The 24,080-nt window shown below is 36.8% G+C and overlaps 1 protein-coding gene across 4 annotated transcripts in view; it reads left to right on the top strand.

Moving 5' to 3' along the window:
• The window catches only part of LOC103678802 (limbic system associated membrane protein), a 632,608-nt gene that overhangs the window by 53,398 nt on the left and 555,130 nt on the right, over positions 1-24,080 (top strand). The gene's annotated exons all lie outside the window — the stretch shown is intronic.

Here is a 24,080-nt window from a genome sequence, read left to right as displayed (position 1 = left end):
AACCTCCCACTGACTTCAGTGCTCAGTGTTGTACCTCCAGTCTATTCTACAGACTGTAGGCAGAGATTTCTAAATGTGGTTCTACTTTAATTATGTCATTGCTTTTCTTATACTACTTCGGTAGCTCTCCATTATTTTTAGAATAAAATTAAAATTTCTTCCAAAAGCAAACAAACTCTTTGTAATCTTGCCCCTACTTATCAACTTCCTAGTCTCATTTAAAATTATTTTCTGCCTACCTTCTCTTCCCCTCTCTGCCTTTCTCTGGCTTTCAGTCCATTTGAAATTAAAATACACTGAGCTGTGTCTTCTAATGTGCCATTTTCTCTTTCACAGTTCTGTTTAAAGCACTTCTTCTGTCTAATTCCAACTCTTCCTTCAGTCTTTATCTCAATTTTCACTCCTGGGAAGCCTTCCCTGAACCACCAGTGGTCTTGGTTAGGTAACCCCTATATGCCCAACACTGTTGGGTTCATTTATTTCATTATGTTTCCCCCCTCCAGACATTGCCAACTCCTTGAGAACAGTGATATTTTATTTATTAGTGCACTTAGTGCACAGGCTGTTACATATAGGTACTTAAAACTTGAGTGTCCCTTTTATACTGAGATAATATTCAAGATGCTTACCTTCTAAATTAAAAACCTTGTCTAAGATTCTAGCAATTACCAAATATTTTCACCTTCCTTAAATACACATTTCTAAAGTTTCTCCAAACACATTCAGTATTTGGGTTATTTTCTCATGTAGTCTAAGGATTACATGGTTCAAGGACCATCTCTTTCTTCATTCGGTAAAATAAACAAAAAATCTTAAAACTTCGTATCTCTCATGGAGTTTTATGAGATAATGAGTCAAATTAATAAGACAGTTCTTAATCACACATGGTAATCAAATAACATCTTCCGTCTCCTCATTTCTTCCCTCCTCAATGAGCACTCACTCTTAACAGTAAGTTATATATGTTTTTTTTAAACTATCTTTTTATTCAGTGAACATTTATTGAGCAAATACTATTAACTAGGCAGTGTTACTATATTGAGGATATAATTGTCAAGCTCAAGATTATAATGCAGTATTATAAAGTCTAATTATGTCTTTATTTTATGTTTTAAATTTATGGTTCATAGTTCTTTACTAGTTTTTCTACATCAGAATGTAAACTTTGGGATGATAAATCCTATTTTATTTACCAATTCTGTATCATAAGTCTGATACTGATATAGAATGCTATGTAAGAGATATTTAACTCTATTTTAGAAGTTAAATATTCACAGAGAAGACAGCATGAGAAAAATTTATAAAACAATATACAAAGCACTCAGGTCAAAGTCAGACATCATAACAAATTTACTCTCCTAGACAAGGAGAATATCCATCCTTTCCTGGGTTTATGTAGGTAACCAGTGGTTGAGTTTGGCCTGAGTCTACCATCCTAGCCATGGTGGAAACATACAACTACCCATGGCAGAGGAGAAATGTGCTTTCTTTGAGTACTGCCTGTCTGTGAGGCTTTGTTCAGAGCAATTCCCGTTTATGTTATACTGCACTCATTTAGTAAGAACTCAGGCATTTAGCAGAACTATATTGCCTGCCTGTTTATTCATTCATTCATATATCATCAAAATAATTTCTGAACATCTACTTCTTGCCTAGTGATATTCTAGTACTGGGCAATAGAGCAGTGAACAAAACATACAAAAATCCCTGCCCACTAGAAGTTAATATATTCCAGTGGAGGGAGACAGATAATAAAAGAAATAAAATAAGTAAACATTTTAGTATGTTCAGTATGTTTAGATAGTGATAAGTACATGGAGAACAAAACTTAGTTGGAAAGGGGTGTGCAGAGGTGTATTGCCAAAGGTGTATGTGTGTACGATTTAAACAGAAAAACGCTCCAGGCTGAAGAAAAAGCAAGTGAAAAGGCCATTAGCCGGGAGCTTATGTGGAATAGTTGAGGAATAGGCAGGAGACTTGTGTTCAGGAGTGAAGTGAATGGTGGAAAGAGAAGGAGACAAGGTCAAAGAAACGGTGGAATGTCTCTAGGGTTTTGTAGGTCACTGTTAAGGTGTTAACACTACGCTATTAAGAAGTTTTTGTTTTTGTTTTAAGATTATTTATTTATTTATTTTTTAGACAGAGAGAGAGAGCAAGCACAAGCAGGGGGAGTGGCGGAGGGAGAGGGAGAAGCAGGCTCCCCACTGAGCAGGGAGCTCAACTTGGAGCTCGATCCCAGGACTCTGGAATCACGACCCAAGCCAAAGGCAGACGCTTAACCAACTGAGCCACCCAGGAGCCCTTCCGTATTAAGACTTTAACTCTGAAATGTGAGGCCATTGGAGGGATTTGGGAAGATAAGTGACATGATCTGACTTACGTTTTCAAAGGACCTCTTGGCTCCTATTCGAAAATGGATGGCAGAATACAGGATGGAAGGTTGGAGACTGATTAGCGTATTTAATATTTAATAGTATTATAATAGGAGAGAGATGATGATGACTTGGCAAAAGTGATAGCAATGGAAGTAGAAGAAATTATCATATTTTGGATTTGTTCTGATGACAGAAATGAGATAATTTCAAGATAAATGAGACATGGAGTATGACAGAAAGATGAATCCAAGGTATTTTGGTGTGAACAACTAGAAGGATGGAACTTCCAAAAATTGAAATAGTGAAAACAATGTGCAGGGCAGATTGTAGACGGAAAAGATTGAGGGTTTTGTTTTGAATGTAGTAAGTTTAATTGCCTATTAGACTTCCAAAGGGTGATGTTGAGTAGAGAGTTGGATAAAGAAGTCTAGAGTCCAAGGGAAATGTCCAGGATGGAGATATGTTGGATGTAATGATAAATCCTACAGGAGATGGATGGTAACTCTGTGCTTACCATACCATCTGTGCTTTTTAGAAATGTATACTCTACTGGCTGGACATGATAGACACATAAAAGTAATAAGCAATGCAAAGCAGGAGAGGCAGTACCAGAATGAATGCTGGAGAACGCAGGTGCAGTGACACCTCAGAGAAGGGAGATGTACATTCAGGAAAGGGTCCAAAGAGAAGATGTGTTTCGAAATAGCCTAGCAGCAAGTGTTGAATTTCAGTAGGTGCAAAAGGGAGAGGTATCCCAGGCTGGGAATTGGGAACCAAAATTCTTGAAACACAGGTCAGATCTTCCCATCTGTCTGGGAATGTATGTATGGAAGTCCCAAATTAGATTATAAAAGATAGAATTGCTTAAGAAATGATGTGGGCTTGATCTGGTCAAAAAGTATCCTTAGAGCTTTTTGGCTTAGTGAATAGCATTTTCTAGTATGTATACTAGTATAATACTAGTAATGTATTGTTTTCCATAAACGAATCTGATGGCCACATGGAATTTTACTCAATTGTGCAAATCCAGCTTTAGTACTTCCCCTAAAATATTGTCCATCAGAATACCGAAGTCTAAATGATAAAGGGACAGAAATGTCTGATTCCATAGCTTTGAAATACTTCCACTATTTAAGATATAAGTAGATGTAACAAAGTTATATAAATACTGTTCACATAAAATTATTATCATGTTCTCAAGTTCATACTTGTGACCATTAGGCAGCAGCCATATTAATGTTGTAAATTTGGATAGTCTGGGGAAATATATATCTTTTTGCTCTAGGCAGACTGTTTTTGGCAATTTTCCAGTGACCAGTAAAAACCATCCTGCAGAAGAGGAACATAACAGTAGGAAGTAAAGAGGTTGAAATACTTTAAACCTCAAAATATGTTTGCCATCCATGAAGTGGCTACACTTGCCCTGTTTCTAGTCACACCTTAAGTTTTCCAAGTAGACTATAATCTGAGTCTTTCTCTGGAGATAATACAGGGTGCAAGCCCCTTCAAAGGAGGGATTTGTGCTTGCTGGCAGCTCCCAGAGCTCTGTTCTGTCTAGTAGTTAAGATCTCCAGAGTGGCTTATGGGCTTTGTGTAATTTCTATCTGCACCCAGACAGCCGGACTTCATTTCATTTTATTTGCATTTAATAATAAGCTGCCTTTCCTTAGCTGTTAAATTGTGAATTATCAAACACTATCAAATCCTCCTTCCCATATTCTGAATACACTTACTTTGAAACAGACCCATTGGTAACATACTGGTTCCAGGGAAAAGCTGGGCTTTGTGCCATGTATTTCAGGGTGGGAACTACTCTGATATATTTCTTTTGGGGCTAAAAAAAATGCCATTTCTGATCTAATGTGAACACTGGGAACGGCAGAGCGAGCTTTGTGGTGGATTCATCTTTAATTATTAAAACAGGAGAGATCATTCATGCCTCTTTGAAGTTCTTATTTTATTTTCAGGAAAGGAAATGAATGTACTAGTCACTACATGTGAGGCAGGGTAGATAGTGATGGTAAAAAGGAAAAAAAAGGAACAGAATAACAGAAGGAATAGAAAATAGAGGGGAATCGTAATTACAAAGAGGAAAGGAACTGTAGAAATGAGAACAAAGGGCAGAGTTGGCCTGGTTGGTAGGAAGCTAGTGCAGGGTTCTCAATAATATTTGGAAATAAGTAGATTTGAGATCTTTTTGCTGAGTCTTTGTCAGTCAACATAAATACAACTGTATGTTGGCAGCCAATGGGCTTATAAGAGCTAGTGATGAAAGAAAGGATGAAGGATGAGGGGGAAAGATTTTATATATTAAAACTTCTTGAGGAATTATGTCCTCTTGCTATGGATTTGGGAGGAAAACCACATATTAGTTCAAAAAAAAACTGAGGAAGCTAGAACGGAGTGAGGAATTGTGAGAAAGAAGCAGTCACACCCACAATAAAAAGTCACTCAACATTGAGCGCCAGAGATCTCAGTATGTGGTTTTTCTTCCTGTCTAAAATTGTCCAGTCCTAGTAATTAGAAATTGAGCATGATGAGGGGGCTGGTCTGAGTCACACTTTAATGAATCAAAATTATAGCAGGCTGGCATACATTACATGGAAGCACTTGTGTGTGTGGTGGGGGTTGGGGCAAGCAAGGTGTCATTTTTCAGGAGAGAAGATTACTAAAGCTCAAGGTGTATTGAAGGAATTTGTCATGGGTCTAGGCTAGGAGTAGCAGAGGGACATGGGATTTAGGTGCATTAATGGACTCTATGATTGTTATTCTCAATGTTGTTATAATCATGGATAATGTTGTATACATATATCAAAAACTAATTATCATTTAGTTGCTTCTCATGCTTGAGGAATTTGAACCTTTTCTGGCTTACAATGAAATAACCATAAGATAAAGAATGGGTTGGGACTAGAACAATGTTGCTGATGTACACAGAACCTGGCTGTTTGCCACTGTAATAAGGTTCCTCCTTATTTGATTGTCCTCTAACCTGACATATGTGGAATTGAAATGAATTTTCTCTAATCAAGAGAGAAAGACGGAAAGGAAAGAAAAAGCATTTGCATAATGGGTGCCTTAGATATAGAGAGCCCTATGCACCTGGAGTAAAAGGATCAGATTGACAGATCCTCCAGCCGTAATATCATCAGTTCCAACCCAGGACTTGCCCATGAAATGGTGCTCCAATGCAAATGAAACAACTAAAGCCTTGCTTCCTTACTGTTCCACATAACTGTATAAATGTACAATTTCATCTATTCTTAATGCTACCAGCCTTGCAATACACCACAAGCTGATTAGAAACATTTCTCATTTCATCATGGCTTTCTATTTAGTTTATCAATGGAACATTTTCTGTACAGATTCACTTTATTAGCTCACAGCCGTACGTTTAAAGGATATCTTAGATTGGACTCCCCCAGAAGAGTGGACCCTGAAATGAGGAATTGTGTCTAATTTATCAGGAATCATTCCAAGGAAAAACCATAGATGAGTAGGAAAGTGGGTATTGAAGGGGAGAAATCACAAGCGTGAGTAAAATATCAGGCGGACTACCACAGATGGTAAAGGCATGCTTCAAAGTTGTCCTCACTGAAGCAAGAGAGCCTGAGTATCCCAGCACCTTCAATCATTGGTTAAGGCTTTACTGGAGGAACACAAATTTGGGGGCACTTCTAGTGCTCCATGTTTAGGCAAAACAAACTCTAGCGGCCTGACCATAGCCCACTGGCAAAGAGCCTCACTTGCTGGCTTTTCTGTTGAACCTCAGTGGGAGACAATGTACATGACAATGGCAGAGGATTTGAGGGGATATGAGCAGAGCGCTGACCAGCACTACTGCAGAGGGTACGGCACTTCATAGGCTCCATATTGCCTGCAAAATATGGAGATTGTCATTACTTCTTTGTGTAACTCTTGCTTTTTCTTCAGTGCACTCCCACCCCTCAGCCCATTCCTTCCAGCTTTTCAAATGCACCACTTGTTATGTGTTTTCTTGCTTTTGTAACATGGCTTTCCTTCTCTAGAATGCCTTTAACTAATCTCTTCCCTTTGATTGGCTGATGCGCTCTTGCCCTGTCCTTGATGTCCTACTGGAGCTTTACCTTCTACATGAAAATTTCTTTGATTGAACCTGGCATAATTGACACTAGTTCCATCATAAAACTGTAGCACCTTTAGTCGCTAATATAGGACATATCAGAGTGCATTGTAATTTTTCATTTCGATGACTGCTTACTTTGGCTATAGTGTCTATGTTTTTATTTATCTTTGAAAACTTAGAACACTTGATCCATGTCTGGCACATAGTCAGTATCAGTGAATCTTGCTGAATGTAACTGAATGTATAAAAAAGAATTTGAGTGTAGGAGACATTGAGGATTTTACTTGGAGGATCTTTTTGAGTTAATGAAGTCTAAGCTCCCACCCAGTGTAAAAATCTCTATCTAGTTCATCCGCAACCAGAGGGATATTTGGTCTGTTTATTTTAAATAATTTTCCAACCCAAACTGTCACCTTTTGTTTAACTACATGTCCTGCAGCAGTAACAATGCTGGGAGTGTTTGCTCCTTGGATCCCCCACCTCAACACTCTATATTATATTGTGCCCAAAATTCTTTTTTAGTATTTTAGATAAAATTTTCACAGAAATAGTAATAGTGCATTCACGGTCAACACCTTATAAATTGAGAAGTCAATAGAGAGTATCAACACAGGTTATAGATTAATATCATGCTCAAAACTGACCCTGTCCCGGCCCTGGATGTTTCACGGACATTCAGTCTTGTTTGTGTGTTTTCTCCTGCTTATATCAAGGGAAGGATCTCCTCTTGCTGAGTCTTTTCCTATGACCCTTTGCAATTCGTGTGACCAAACTTTAGCAATGCAGTTTATGTCTTTCTAGTTGTTTGATGTGAAGAGGAAATGGAATCTAAATAATAACTGAATAATGTTTTGTCATCATCAGAAGGACAAAGAATGTAGAACTTAGACAAAATATAGGCTTGTTGGGGTGCCTGAGTGGCTCAGTCAGTTAAGCATCTGCCTTTAGCTCAGGTCATGATCCCAGGGTGCTACGATAGAGCCCTGCATCCATCCATCAGGCTCCCTGCTCAGCAGGGGATTTGCTTCTCCCTCTTCCTCTGCCCCTCTTCCCTGCTTGCACTCTCTCTCTCTCTCTTAAGTAAACAAATAAATAAGATCTTAATGAAAAAAAGACACAGGCCTGTTATAGAGGCAGAAATCATGAGTGATCCAGGAGAGTTACGAGGTACAACTGATATAAAAGTGATTGCAATGTGAATTTATCTGACATCACTGTAACCAAAGAAATCCCTTCCTGCCTGTTATTTTTCACTGTTAGAAAGTATCAGAAAGGGGGGGGGGGTAATCAGAAGGGGGAATGAAGCATGAGAGACTATGGACTATGAGAAACAAACTGAGGGCTTCAGAGGGGAGGGGGGTGGGGGAATGGGATAGACCGGTGATGGGTAGTAAGGAGGGCACGTATTGCATGGTGCACTGGGTGTTATACGCAACTAATGAATCATCGAACTTTATATCAGAAACCAGGGATGTACTGTATGGTGACTAACATAATATAATAAAAAAACATTAAAATTTAAAAAAAATTAAAAAAAAGAAATGTGAAGTTTCAGTGGAAAAAGAAAAAAAGGAGAAAGTATCTTTTCTGCTCTTTAAACAACTCTCCTGTACCCACTGGGACCTTTATCGTCCCTTGCCTATCCTACCACAGCTGGAAGTTGGCTAGCTTTTGGAATAGACACTAGAGAGCCTGTGTTTGCATTTTTTCCTCCACACCATCTGTTCACAGAATGGATTACAGTTGCCTCCAGTTAAAAAGCAGATTGTCTTGGCCCAAGGTCAGGTGAGAAGTCTCAACATCCTGTTTGATTGTTGAAAACCTCTTCCCCATTCCTGCAAGATAGGAATGTAACATCTGCAGTTAGAACTTGGGTCCCTTGCCTGGGTCCTCTGGCTATTGCTTAGCAGCTCTCAACTGGAAATTCACAAAAACACCTCCTCCTCTCTGGCCTGGCCTCCTAGTTCTTCATTTCAATGTGTTTTCTATTAGGCTCTTTTTTTAAATTTTAAGATGCTTGCTGTCAGCCTTGATTTACCTTCAAATGTGCTTATGCTCAGAACTTTCAGAGCTGTGGTCCCAATATACATTAGGGCTGGTGAAAAGACCTACAGTCGTCTTTTGCCAAATCACTTTGGCATCACGTTCAAAAGATAATTTTGTTATGTTTTTGTCTTTTTACTTTGTTTATTGGAGATCAGGATCAGAGAAAGAGAAGGTAGTGAATCTGAACATTAAAATCTTCCACAGATTGCTAGGCCACCACTTTGGAAGAGAGGTAAAAAGATGCTTCATATATATATTTATTTTCTATCTACCTCCTTCTCCAGAGCTTTCTGTTGGCTTCTAGTAAAAGAATTTTCCGTATCTCAGAGCCCTTATTTTCATTTTATTTTATTTTATTTATTTTTAAAGATTTTATTTATTTATTTATGAGAGTGCGTATGCGTGAGTGGGGAGGGGAAAAGGGACAGGACAGAAGGAAGGGAGAGGGAAAAGCAAGCTCCGAGATGAGCATGGAGCCTGAGGCGGTGCATTTTACTGTATTCCTTGCACCTTTAGGAGTACTCTCAAGTAATGGGAACTATAAAAATAAACATTTGAATGCCAAAGATGTAGCTAACATTGCTGAAGTCTGCTTACGTGTACCCTACTATTTGGGACTCTAAGAAGTTATTTCATAGACACATAACATTTTACTGTTTGCTGAGAATTAAAAGGACTTTAGTCAACTTTCTCATGTAATATGGAAACTGAATCTAGAAGATGGGAAGTGTCTTGGTCAGGTGATGTAGCTAATTTCAGTTCTCCCTGATTTTAATCTTCCATTTTAGACTCTTGGAGAGAGAGAATCAGATAAACACAGTAGTACCCCTCACCTTCTTCCTCTTTGGTTTTGTCTTTTATTTCCTCCTTCTCAAGGTTCCTGTGGAAATAAAAGAAGCTAGATTCTGACCCTGTGACTGAGTAGAGCTCAGTGACTTACATGCACCCCTGCTTGTCCTATAATCCAACCAGCCTCGGAGACTGCTTAGCTCCTAGGATCTCAATAATTCATGGCACACATTCTGGTCAGTGTTGTTTTGACATACAGCTTTTGAAAGTGAAGGGAAGGAGACGGAGGGTGAAGAGAACTTTGCCCTGGGTATCTATGCTGGACTTCTTTGAATTGGGAAAACATAATCACTCAAAAAATAGTGTGAGAGAATTGTACCTTCTAAAATATATTACTCAAAATTAAATGTGTTTTCTGTGTAGGAGGACAGGTGGTGATATGCAAGAAAAGGGAAAAAAAATCACAAAACACCCCCTCAAAATTACCTTTTCTTTGCCTAGGATTTTTAGATTGTTCACATGTACTGAGAACAATACACCATCTGTCATCAATATTGGGAATAATCCAACTGATTTGTTAACTTTATCACTCCATATATCCCACACTACCCAATATTCCACATTAATGGGCCTGAACATATATTTGAAGATGCAATAACTCCCAACCCCCACTGAGCATCAGACTCACCTTGTCAGCTTAGCACAAATAAATTAACATAGGTGCCCATGTCCCACGTTCAGAAATTCTGAGTCATTTGGGCTGGAATGTGGATCATATGGCAGTTATTTCTTTGAAATCTTTCCAGGTGGTTCTAAGGTACAGACTGCTGAGGACAACTGATTTAGTGGTTCCATAAGCCAAGGCAATTGATATGTGAAGTGGATGAAATACAAGAATATTCCTCAGAATGAAGACAATAAAGTGAGAGGTACCCTCTTCCTGAGTTGAGATTTGAGATAGCAGAAGCCTAGGAAGTAACCAAAGTCTGGAGGATCCTGCTGTAATCTTTTGTTCTTCCCCAAAACATGTGACATGTCATTTTAATCAGAGGAAGATGGTAGATTACTGCGCATTGCCTAGCAGAGATTGGCCAAATAATTCTCTGGCTTGATGAATGAATTTCTTCCTAAATAAGTAAAACGGATTTGTACTTATTTAACAGTCTTTTTATACAGCTTGGTCTGAGGTTAGTAGGTTTCTATCTCAGATGAAGGAGGAAAGTGCTAGTTAGAATGCAGCTATTAGACACCAGTATACTAATGAGCAAACTATGCATGTCATCAACGTGTGAAAAATGGGTAATTGTCACTAATGCCCTGCTAATGTGTTCATAATGATCTGTCAAAGTACTGGAGCTAATTATTGTCATGGCAATTTGGCCCAGCTTCACTGGGATAATCCTGGCATTGGTGAACAAGAACATACATTGCCAGTTTGTTATCCATGTTGAGTCTTTTTCCTCCTTATATAGAGATGCTGTGTGTCATTTCCTATATACTTTTAAATATGTATTTACATATATCACTTTCCTTTTATTGTTTTCCAAGCTCTGTGTTTCATCCCCCCCATTTCCTTTTTTTTTTTTTTTTTTTTTTTTTAATCACAGACTCAAACAGCCCTACAGTCTCATCTTGGTTCTACTAAAAGGGCAAGTCATTTCATCTCTCTGAGCCTTTTTCCTTAAGTATAGGAATAATGTAACTAGATAGCTATAATGTCCTTCTTACTTAAAATAATACACTTCTAGAATGCAAGAGTTCTTGCATGTCTGCTCTATGTCTGTATCCATAGAATCATTTTTACCAAGTTTGTTTATCACATGATGACTCATTTTGGAACCACAGGTTGCACAGCAAGCAAGGTTCCTGCTATTAGTAGGCAGTGGCATAGGAAATGAAGTTCACTTGCTATAGAGATGTAGAGGAGGGAGAAGAAAATAACCTTTAAATATGAAAACATACTTCCAAGTACATTGCAGGGTGACAGTGCCACCTCCAAATTTTCTCCTAGAATAGTTACTTTTATGGAATAATTTTTCATTAACAATCTCTTAAATAATAAATAATTGTAGCAGTGCCTAGGATCTGTATAACATCTAGTGAAGAGATCAGATCTCTTTTCATTTCAGTTTATAATATCCCTGAGCGATAGTTGGGGCAGATAATAATTATCCCTTCTTTTTTGGTAGGAAGCAAGATTTGGCCCTTGGGCCGTAGTTTGCCAAACCCTGCCTTAGAGTCATGCCCATATTGTGTGGTCCGGAGATACTTAGGCCAATAGCTACACTGATGTTCACATTCAGGTGCTCATAACGAGATATTAATGTATCAAAATGCATTAAATTAACATTTAAGAGGTGATCTCTGTGCTGTTCAACTTGATGACCATTGAAAGCAAGACTCATTTCTTGCAAGGGATAAATTTTCCAATAAACAACATGAAATCTTGAATAGCAAATTTCCCAATTCTGTCCAAAGGTCATTGGGCTCCAGATATAGGTTGTTGTCCAGACTATCTCTAGCTTATACAACTGACGTGTTTCTGAAAAATAATGCTAAAGTTAAAAATCTGTGAGGTGGGGGCGCCTGGGTGGCGCAGTCGTTAAGCGTCTGCCTTCGGCTTAGGGCGTGATCCCGGTGCTCTGGGATCGAGCCCCACATCAGGCTCCTCCGCTAGCAGCCTGCTTCTTCCTCTCCCACTCCCCCTGCTTGTGTTCCCTCTCTCGCTGGCTGTCTCTCTCTCTGGCAAATAAATAAATAAAATCTTTAAAAAAAAAACCTGTGAGGTGATTTTTCCCCCTTTTCTTTCCCATATAACTTCATCTATGGCTTCCCCTGGGGGGGAAAAGTACTGTGAGACATAATGAAGAGTGTGTCTTTTATAATACTAATATTCCCTTCATTTTTGGTAATGAACAAATTTGTATTCACTTCCTTCTCCTCTACAGTCCTCAATGAGAAAAGTTATTCAAGAGATAACCAGTATGCATGATCTTTCATACACATATAATGCACATACGCATATGGCTACATACCCCACAGTGGTAGATAAGTCAGTTAGTTAATACCTGTTTCACTGGTCATTCTGAATGACACTTAGACCTTGTATATCTGCAATAGAGTCCTTAGTTGAAAAAGACAAGATAAACGCTTTCTAGGAAGAACCCACCGATTTATTAATATTCTTCACTTGTTTGGATCTGATGCAACAAAAGGGAGTAAAAAACAAAAGGAGTAAATAGCTTTTTTAAAACAAATCAAGTATTTCTTCCTATATGAGTGCCAGTGAAGACTGAATGCCTAAGTACATTTTGTCAGAATTCAGTTCAATGTGCATGGTTTTGCCCTGTACAGTAAAGAACATAAGGTAAGAAGCAGCCTTTGATTTAGGATTCCGACTTTGCTGAATTAATCCTATTAGTAATAAGGTTATAAGTCCACACTGTTTTTACTATAGCAATAGCTGTAAAAGACAAAAACAAAAAGCAAAAACTATAATCAGTCCGAATATTCATCAATAAGAGAATGCTTAAAGGTATCATGATATATTCACCTTATGAAATAGTTTGCCGTCATTGATAAGAATGAGTTAGATATGAATCTGTTGATGTGGAAGAATGTCCACGACTCATTAAATCATGGAGTCACTTATATAGTGTGTCCCCCACTTTGTAAAAACAGCACCCACGGTATGTGTATAGGTTTAGATGAGCATGGAGAAATATGAAAACAAATATACATCTAGGCTGTTAAAATTGGTTGCCTCTGGAAGGTACCAAAGGGGGAGGAAGGCATAGATGTGTAGAGATTGTGAAACTTTACTTATTCATCAAGTTAACAAAGAAAATAAAGACAGGGAAAGCATGCAGATAAAGGAAATACAGGGCATAAATACATAAATGTATCCTTAATCTTAAACAGATAATACCAGTTAATGAGGTGAGGCATACATCAATTCTATGCCAACCAAGATATAAGAACACATTAATTTTAATAATCATAGATTATATAACTTTAATCTGACATATAATAATAATAGCCAGGAGTGCCTGGGCGGCTCAGTTGGTTAAGCTTCTGACTTTTGATTTCGGCTCAGGACATGATTTTAGGGTTGTGAGATTGAGCCTCATGTTGGGCTCTGCACTTAGGGTGGAGTCTGCTTGAGGTTCTCTCTCTTCCTCTGTCTCTGCCCCTTCTCCCACTAGGGTGCTCTCTGTCTCTCTCTCTCTTGCTCTCTCTCTCAAAAATAAATAAATAAAAATAAAATCTTTAAAATTAATAATTATTAGCTAAAACCATAATTTTAAATATATGATCCAAGTACTGTGCTCAGCACTTTATATGAATTATCTTTTTTTGCCACCCATAGCTGCAACTGACAACTCCAGTTTACAAATGAGAAGACCATGATTGAATCATTTGTTCATACTTCTTGGTCTGAAAGAGGTTGGAATCTGCCTTAATCTAAAGCCATTGTTCTCAGCAACATGTTGCAATCACACAAAAGGTATGGTAGTGTCCTGGAAAGGCTCCAGGTACATAGAATTTTACACATGGGAAAGCCAATGATTATTGAATGCTGAATCAGAAATTCTGAACATACAAAGGAGTCTGGATGAAACCCACAGTTCATGACAATGACTTAGTTTCTATCCTTCAATTCTACATTTGCCTGCAAGTGGGTGTTTTCCTTTATGACATTATCCATGGTTATCCATGTTAGACTAATTTCCTTTCTTGTCAAAATATTTATTGTAATCCTGCTTCTTCTGTTTACTACAAATCTCTTTGTGCTGATTTATAGCTTCTACCTCTGGTCAGATAATTTTTTTTCCCTTCTTAAACCCTCTAATTTCCTATAAGCAATTCTTCAATATCATTTCCAGGTAGACCAACTTTTACTTCCGTTCTACATGCCCACTTGATCCCAAGAGATTTTAATTTGAACAGTTTTCTAAAAATGTAAGTTATCATGTCACTTTTCTGCTTAGGATTCTTTAACATCTTTCCATAGCTTTACAAATAAAATCCACATTCCTATCCCGTCCTACAAAGGCCACACATGGTCTGCCCTTTTTCTAACTTCCAATAACATGTATTCTACTGTCCGTGACTCAGACTAGCTATACTCTCTTGTTGAAATGCCCAACCCTGGATCTCTGAGCCTGGGTCCTTGTCTTTTTCACCTCAGAGAAGTTGTTCTGGCTACCAAATGACTTCTTATACCAGCAGACTGTTTTAATTCTCAGCATAACTCTGAGAACATATAAGGATATATTCTTGGTTGTATCAGTGAAAAATGATCATCTTTGTCTATTTGTAATTACTATAGCAATAAAACTTATAGTCAGTAATACAATTAAATTATTCACCAGTGCTTTTATGTCTTTAAAATCTACCTGAAGTAAAAGCAACATTCAGAATGCCTGCAAACACACAAATGCTTTTAATAAGAATGAACTCGTTCACATCATGGTAGGACTCACTGTTTTTTTGTCTAAGCAATTATGGGTGGTAAAAGAACAAACCAAGTATAAGTCCTGTTGCATGTGTTACTTCTGCCACCTAGAACTACTTGACCTTGGCCAAGGTTAATTTAACTTTGTCAAGTTCATTTCAATCGGTTGTAAACTTAAAATGATACTATTTATCATAAAGCCGCATCTAAAATACAACCTAGGTGAGGTGGTTCTCTAATTGAGGGGTGCGGGGGTTGGGTTCTCATGTCAACCTTAATGCAGTATTTACAGTTGTAACTGACATTTATTTGTATAATTAGCTTATTTGTTGTCTGTACCACTGGACTGTAAATCTCATGATGTCAGGGATAGTATCTATCTTGTAAGTCTGTGAATCTTCAGCATCTAATTCAGTCCCAAAACACAGAAGACCCTCAATAAATATTTATTGCAGTAATTAATTAAGTTCTTATGAGGATCAAATAAGATGATATGTGTGGTATCTTTTTATGAATTCTAAAATTCACTACAAATGTATAGTAGTAAATTATTCTCCTTACTACTGTAATTTCTTCTTATTCTTCATACCACAGAAGGAGGACCACCCCTAGGGTGAGTGGGTTTCTGGAAAATATTGTTTGTAGAGGCCTCCATCAATATGAATTTAAAAAGTTCCCCCAAATTAGTATGTCTGCACCATTCTGGTAGCCCAATGTCATGTGATCCCTTGAAGGAAATACCACATCAGCCCCCAGGAGCAATCTACTAACTAGGCTGCCCACAAGGAACTGGGCCTGGCCATGGGACCTCAGGTTGACTCCATAGTCATGAGTCTTGGCAAACATTTGGTTGACTCCACATAGAGAAGAGCTTCAGAGTACACTGTGAAGAGGAGAAACAGTTGTGCCTGGTTTTAGGCCTCAGAGAGAAATAAAAATTTTGAAAACGGCATTCCAGATTTTAGGCCCTCTTGAGGCAGAGGGACAAGGTCATGGCTTTTCTTTCTTGGGTCTGGGGTAGAAGAAAGGTGCTGACATCTGGGGCATGGTACACTCAGAGAGATGTGCTACATTAATTTGTAGCTCTCATTCTGGCTTCCAATTAACTGGTTATTTTCAAGCCAGATGCATTCTCTGTTTTCCTATTGCTTAAAGGGGATCAGTGATGTTTTTTTCTATTCTCTCTCGATAGTCTATGTGTGTATTTTTGTGTGTCATAGACACACATATTCTTTATGAAAAAGAAAGAGCTAGATGGAATTTACATATTAACAGTCATAGAAATAAAAGGTGAATGAGCTATGACTTTGAAGAAAGTTTAGGATATCGGTCAATAAATTCAATAGCAAGGTTTTGTGTGATAGGGGAAATAGTATTTGAACTGGTAGGGTGAAGAAAGGAGGGAATACAAAGTGAAAGGTTTGAAATTGTTGTCTTGGAAATAGTTAAAATAGATAAGAGAGATTCTGTTGATGGCTATCTTAAAATATGGAGCTAAAGAGTTGGGTTTTATTTCATATCTGTGGAGAGGTTATTGAACATGGAACTGATTGACAAAAAAAGTTTTAGAAATATTGATTTGGCATTAAGTAATGGATTATATAAATATTTATAGGTGTTAATTGACCCCACAGGGGCATCTTTGAAATATGTTCTCCTTCTTCAGCTTCATTTAAATTTTGTTTTGGCATCAGTAAAAATACCTAGTCTGTGGATATCCAATATGTAAATCAAAATAGTGCTCTTACTAGTTAGATGTAAAAACTGCTCTGAGGAAAAATGCTTAAAGACAGATTGGCAAATAGTACAGAAATGTTCTTTCTTTTGCTGAACCCAAAGAACCATTAACCATTAATTGAAGAGGTTGTTGACAAAAATTAAACTATGGCTTTCATGGAATGTCTGTGTAGTTTCAAGGATAAAACTCCAGTATCACTATAATTGCCTGATATAAAAGGTGTTGTCATTGTTTTGTCTTTTGTTTTGGAAACATCAGGTCAAGCTGTAGTTTGGCCTGTGAAAATAAAACACTTTGTCACTGTAATAAGAAGGAATTATTTTTCATCACGCATTTTATCCATAATGAGAGACACAACGTTTTTATATTTGAGAAATAGATAATTAGATGCAAGAATACTTCATCATCAGTATTTAAAATTAATTCACCCAGTGGGTGTTTTACCTTATTATGATTGTATTTATCAGAATTCAAAGAGTCTTCCTTGTAAGGAATTGATAAGACATACAACATTTAATTGCAGTACCTCTCCAACTTACAGATTGTGTTCCAAAAGTTTCTTGGCAAGCATTATTCTAACTAATTATTTTAAAGTTCTGAAAAGTAAATCCTGCTGTATTAATAGCAAAACTCCCTGAATATTAAATGAATTTAGTGTATTTTTGGAGTCAAAAATTATAAAAAGTAAATTATATACATAGTAAAAATATGCACAATAGTTATTATATCCTACAAAGAAAGTAGTCATAAATGATAAGCAGTTCATATAAGTGTTTACATTTTGAAGTATTTTTGTGTAAAGTGATATTTTAGTGTATAGAAAAGTATGTTGGGATTTTAATCATGAGACTACTATTGGATTCAATCACTAAAGTAATAATCTATAATGCTCTTAGAGTGAATGTGTTGATTGCATCCAGTTTCTTTACAATACTTAATTTCAGGAAGATCACTTGAGTCTCAACTATAAAAGTCAAGACAATCCCGTATAGATATTACAAATGAAATCTACCATTAAGCACTGTTGTTATTATAAATAACAAAAAATACTTTATTGAAAAATGAAGAGAAAGAAGGAAAGATGCAGCATTTTATGTATACCATGATGTGCACAATATAAAACAAAAATCAAACTAATGCATAAAATAATCTTATAGGAAAAATATTAAATGTTAGTAGTGTTTATCATTAGATGGTAGGACAAAGGGAGTTTATTTTTATTATTTTTATTTTTAGGTGTATTAATGAATTTCCTAAAATTGATCAACACATTTTCTTTTAAAAAAACATAATAAAAATTGTTTATTTTTAATGATGAAAGGATTTATTTTTTCATTCATTCATCATTCATTCATTCATTCATTCATTCATTCAAATACTATCCCATCAACAAACGGCAGCTCAGAACTATTTAGCATGAAATGCAGCTTAGAGTCCTTTTCCCCAGCATTGGTTAAAATAGCCTTTTTTTTCTTCTCTCAGTAATAATATAATGATGATCATAATAGTGATGATAGAGAAGACAAAGCACGTGTTTGAAAAGCATTACATGCATTTCAAAGCAATTGTCACATAGATTTACTCATTTGTTTCTCATGATATCAACTCTGTGTAGTAAATGACTTATTTACCAAAGGAAATCAGTCGTTTTTTGGCTGGGTCCAAGGCAGAAGGATTAAAGGAGCTATACAACTGGCAGGGAGACATCTTGCATCTTGGCTGAGCCATTATTTATTCACCCAGGGAGTATATTCATCACCACTTCCTTGCTCTCAAAACCTCCATTGGTAGTAATTCATACTCTTGGGTCCTAGAAGAACTTGTGACCGCCAGTTCCCAAGTCTAGATTCAGTTTCATAACTTGTAGAAAAATCTGTAAGCTGATTGTAGTTTAGGTGATACCAAAAATGCATCAGCAAAAAAGTGTTAACAGTAGCTTCAAAAAGCAAGAAGTGATTGTCAACAACAGGGATTTTTCTAATCATCTTATGTTGCACTTTGTTGTTCTTGTTGAAATTTGATGCATTTTAGAAATAATAGAGCAAGATAATAACCAAAAATGTAATAGCTAAGGTGTAGATGACAAGATGTTTGGTTTCCGTCGCTATAGTTGACTTGTTTAGTGACTTGGGGTCAGACACTTTATCCCTCATTTCATTTCTAGTAAAATATATTTAATGTTGTAATAATACTTGGTAAGCTCATTGAAACTTCTAGAAGGTAGGTACTAAGTGTCAGGTGGCAGTATACCCATAAGATGACCAACACTTCCCAGTTTCCTCAAAGCTTTTCGTGAAAATCAAATGTCTCCACGCAAAAAATAAGTACCCCCTTGAAAACATTACAAACCAGCTTCTTATTTTATTACAACTTTATGTAGTTTTATTGAAAATGACTACAGAATCATTGCTCTCCTCAGCAGAATAGAGAAACTTCCATTGTCCTGCAAGTTTTTTTTCCTTACATGATCATAAATGAATACCATAGTCTAATCTCTTTACTGTTGATCTGTCTCATCATATAAGTTGAGTGCTACATAGATGACACTTTCTTTCGTGTATGACATTAATGATAGAACATTGAACTAGACATTAAATGGAGGAAATTAAAGAGGTTATTATAATACAATGTGAGAATTCTTGCTTATTTTGTGTCACCAGACTAGGATTTTTAAATTTTGTAGATTATTGTCTTTGATCACATTGTCTACTCAACCTAGAATGTTCTTCATCACCTTTGATGTGTGAGAAACCAGTTGTTGGTTTGTAAGCTTCCCAGGTGTAAACTGAAACTGGACCCTCTATGTGGAGGGCATGGAGAGGCAGAAGAAAGAGGCAGACCACTCCAGATTGGTAGGTGGCAGTTTTAATGAGCAATGGTATTAACACAGGAGAGTTGCTGTGGGCAGCTGCTAGGTCGGGTAGGCCTCTATACCTACCCACCAAATCTTAAAAGTTTATAGGAAGGTTTTAACTGATTTCAGTCATGTGTACTGCCCGATGATCTCAAAACCACATCACTATCTCGAGGTTGTGTCCTTGGAGCAGCCTCTGAGGGTGAGGAAGGCAAGAAGAATGCACCTTCCAAGGATGGGGAAGGGGTGGGGAGCTTATGATTGCTGGGTTTGAGCTGATGGGTTAACTAGCGGTCATGTCTTTTTGATGACCTCCCCCAACACCAATCCAGCATGAGACATGGGTATTGATTATAGACTCTCGATTTACAGTATGTGATAATGCAGATGCTCCCTATTTATCCAGATTATTGGAATCACCTTTTCTTCAATATGCAAAATTATTCAACACACATTTCATTTAATGAAAGAAGTTCAGAAGTCTTCCTTACATTTCTGAAAATAGGGTGTTATTTGGGGAAGGTATGGTGGGGGGGGGAGTTGGGAAGATCATGTGAACCTCTGATAACTTTTGTCACGATTTTCTATTGTGGTAAAATACACATAACATAAAATTTAATGTCTTAACCATTTTTAAGTGTACAGTTGAGTGATATTAAATACACTCGTATTATTGTACAACCATCACCATCATCTGTCTCCAGAACTCTTTTTATTTTGTAAAACTGAAACTCTATATACATTAAGCAGTAACACCTCATTCCTTCTCTCCCGGCTCCTGACAACTACCATTCTGTGTTCTGTCTCTATGATTTTGACTACTCTCAGTACTTCATGTAAGTGAAATCATACAGTGTTTGTCTTTTGTGACTGGCTTATTTCACTTAGCATAATGTCTTTAAGACTCATCCATGTTTTAGGATATGCCAGAACTTACTTCCATTTTAAGGTAGAATAATATTCCATTGTATGTGTATGTCACATTTTGCTTATCCATTCATCTGTTAATAGAAACTTGGGTTTCTTCCACATTTTATCTATTGTGAATAATGCTGCTAGGAACATGAGTATGCAAATATCTATTCAAGATCCTGATTCTTTTGTATATATACTCAGAAGTGAAATTGTTGGACCATATAGTAATTCTATTTTTAATGTTTTGATGAACTGCCTTACTATTTTCCAAAGTGACTGCATCATTTTACATTCCCACCAAGAGTGTGCAAGGTGTTCAATTTCTCCATATCCTCACCAGCACTTCGTGTTTTCTGTTCTTTTGATAATAGCCATTCCAGTGGGTATGAAGTGGTGTTTTATTGTAGTTTTGATTGTATTCCTGTAATGATTAGTGATCTTAAGCATTTTTTCCTATGCTTATTTGTCATTTGTAAATCTGGAGAAATGTCTGTTTAAGTCCTTTGCCCATTTTTGAATTGCATTGTTTATTTTTGTTCTCTCGTGTTACCAGATTGCTACATGGTCTGGATATTTATCTCTTACCAGGTATATGATTTAGAAATATTTTATCCCATTCTGTGGATTACTTTTTTACTCTGTTGATGGTATCTTTTGATATATGAATCTTTAAAATTTTTGTGAAGTTCAATTTGTCTGTTTTTTTCTTTTACCTATGCCTTTGTTGTTAAATCCAAGAAATCATTACCAAATCCAATGTGGTGAAGCTTTTGCCTGTGCTTTCTTTGAAGAGTTTAATAATTTAATATCTCACATTTAGGTCATGGATCTATTGTTTTTCTTTTTTTTTTAATTTAAATTCAGTTAGCCAACATATAGTATATAATTTGTTTCAGATGTAGAGTTCAGTAATTCATCAGTTGTATGTAACACCCATTGTTCATCACATCTCATGCCCTTTTTTTTTTTTTTTAAAGATTTTATTTATTTATTCGACAGAGATAGAGACAGCCAGCGAGAGAGGGAACACAAGCAGGGGGAGTGGGAGAGGAAGAAGCAGGCTCATAGCGGAAGAGCCTGATGTGGGGCTCGATCCCAGATCGCCGGGATCACGCCCTGAGCCGAAGGCAGACGCTTAACCGCTGTGCCACCCAGGCGCCCCATCTCATGCCCTTCTTAATGCCCATCACGCAGTTACCCCATCCCTCCACCCAGCCCCCCTCCAGCAGCCCTCAGTTTGTTTCCCAGAGTTAAGACTCTCTTACAGTTTGTCTCCCTCTCTGATTTCTTCCCATTCAGTTTTCCCTCCCTTCCCCTATGATCCTCTGCACTGTTTCTTATATTCTACACATGAGTGAAACCATATGGTAATTGTTTTTCTCTGATTGAGAAAATACCCTCCAGTTCTATCCATGTCAGTGTAAATGGTAAGAGTTCCCTCTGTCAAGGGACATCTGGGCTCTTTCTATAGTTTGGCTATTGTAGACATTGCTGCTATAAACAATGGGGTGCAGGTGCCCCTTTGGATTACTACATTTGCATCTTTGGGGTAAAACCCTAGTAGTTTAATTGCTGGGTCGTAGGGTAGCTCTATTTTTAACTTCTTGAGGAACCTCCATACTGTTTTCCAGAGCAGTTGTGCCAGCTTGCATCCCCACCAACAGTGTAAGAGGGTTCCCCTTTCTCTGCAAGTAATGGATCTATTTTAAGTTAATTTTTGTAGATGGTGTTAGGTAAAGATCTAACTTAAATTTTTTGCATGTGACCATCCAGTTTTCCCAGCACCATTTCTTTTTTCTTTTCTTCTCTTTTCTTTTTTTTTCTTTTCTTTTCTTTCTTTCTTTTCTTTTCTTTTCTTTTCTTTTTTCTTTTTTCTTTTTGAGAGAGAGAGAAAGACACGTGAGGTGGGGGCAGAGAGAGGGAGGGGGAGAGAATCTTAAGCAGGCGCCACACCCAGCATGAGCCCAACTTGGGGCTTGATCCCACAACCCTGACATCATGACCTGGGCCAAAGCCAAGAGTCGGAGGCTTAACCAACTGAGCTACCAGGTCCCTCCACCAGCCCCAGCATTGTTTTTTTAAAAACGATTGTCATTTCCCCCATTTAATGGTCTTGGCACCCTTGTCAAAAATCATTTGGTCATGTATATAAGGATTATTTCTGGACTCTCTATTTTGTTGAGCTGTATGTCTGTCTTTACAGTGGTACCACACTGTTCTGATTACTGTATCTTTGTAGCAGGTTTTGAAATCAGGGAGTTTGAATTCTCCAGCTTTATTCTTCCTTTTCAGAATTCTTTTTTTTTTTTTTTTCCTGTCTATTCATGGTCTTTTGAGATTCCATCTGCATCTTAGGATGAGTTTTTCTTTATCCGCAAAAACTGTATTTGGGATTTTGATAGGGATTGCATAAATGTGTAAATTGTTTTTGGTAATATTGACATCTTAACAATATCAAATCTTCTAATCCCTGAACAGAAATGCCTTCCCATTTATTTTTGTCTTTTTAATTTTTTTTCAGAAATGTTTTGTGGTTTTCATTGCACAATTTTTTTACCTCCTTGGCCTGTTCCTAAGCATTTTACTTTTTTTGATGCAACTGTAAATGGAATTTTTTCTTTTTATTTCCTTTTTGGATGGTTCATTGTTAAGGTATAGAAATGCAACTGATTTTTTGTGGACTTTGTGTCCTCCTACTTTGCTGAATCCATGTATTAGTTCTAACTTTTTTTTTGGTGGGATCTTTAGAATATTTTATGTATAAGATCATATCATCTACAAATAGAGATAATTATACCACTTTTGTTTTGGATGTTTTTATCTATTTTTTCTTGATAATGTCTCTGGTTACAACTTTCAGTACTATGTTGAAGAGAAGTGGTAAAGCAGGTGTCTTTGCTATCTTCCTGATTTTAGGGGAAGCACTTTCCGTCTTTCACTTTTGAGTATGGTAGGGTTTTCATATATGGCTTTATTATGTTTTAGGTAGTTTCCTTCTATTCCTAGTTTGTTGAGTGTTTTTACCATGAAACTGTTATATTTTGTCAATTTTTTCCCTGAATCAATTGAGATTTCTTGTGTTATTTTTTCTTTTTTTCCCCTTCATTCTGTTAATGTTTATAATAGTCATTTTATATTATAATATTATAATGACTATTATAATAGTCATTAAGTTTTTTTATGTTGAACCACCCTTGGATTTCAGGGGTAAATCTTACATGTGCCACTGTGTATAATCTTTTTAATGTGATACTGAATTTGATGATGCTTTGTTGAGGATTTTTGCATCGATGTTTTCTTGTAGTGTCTTTGTCTGACTTTGGTATCAGGGTAATACTGACTTTATACAATGAGTTAGAGAGTGCACCTTTCTCTTTGTATTTTGGAAAAAAATTGAGAAGGGTTGGTGTCAGTTCTTTAAATGTGTAGTAGAATTTACTGGTGAAGCTATCAGGTCCAGAGCTTTTCTTTACTGGGAGATTCTGCTTACTGATTCTATCTTCTTAGTAGTTATAGGTCTCTTCACATTTTCTATTTTTCATTGTTTGGTCTTGGTAGGTTTTGTGTTTCTAGGAATGTGTTCATTTCATCTAGTTTATCCAATTTGTTGGTGTACAATTGCTCATAATACTCTCTTATAATTTTTCTTTTTTCTATAGAAATGGTTGTACTATCCCCACTTCCTTTTCTAGTTCTAGTAATTTGAGTCTTCTTTTTTTTTTTTTTTTAATTCATCTAGCTAAGGTTTGTCAATTTTGGTGATCTTTTTGATAACCAACTTCTGTTTTTTAAATTTTATT

The sequence above is a fragment of the Ursus maritimus genome, unplaced genomic scaffold (assembly GCF_017311325.1).
Source record: "Ursus maritimus isolate PB19 unplaced genomic scaffold, ASM1731132v1 scaffold_4, whole genome shotgun sequence".
NCBI classification, from domain to species: domain Eukaryota; kingdom Metazoa; phylum Chordata; class Mammalia; order Carnivora; family Ursidae; genus Ursus; species Ursus maritimus.
The sequence above is the reverse complement of the archived record's forward strand: the minus strand, read 5'-3'. Positions and strand labels throughout refer to the sequence as shown.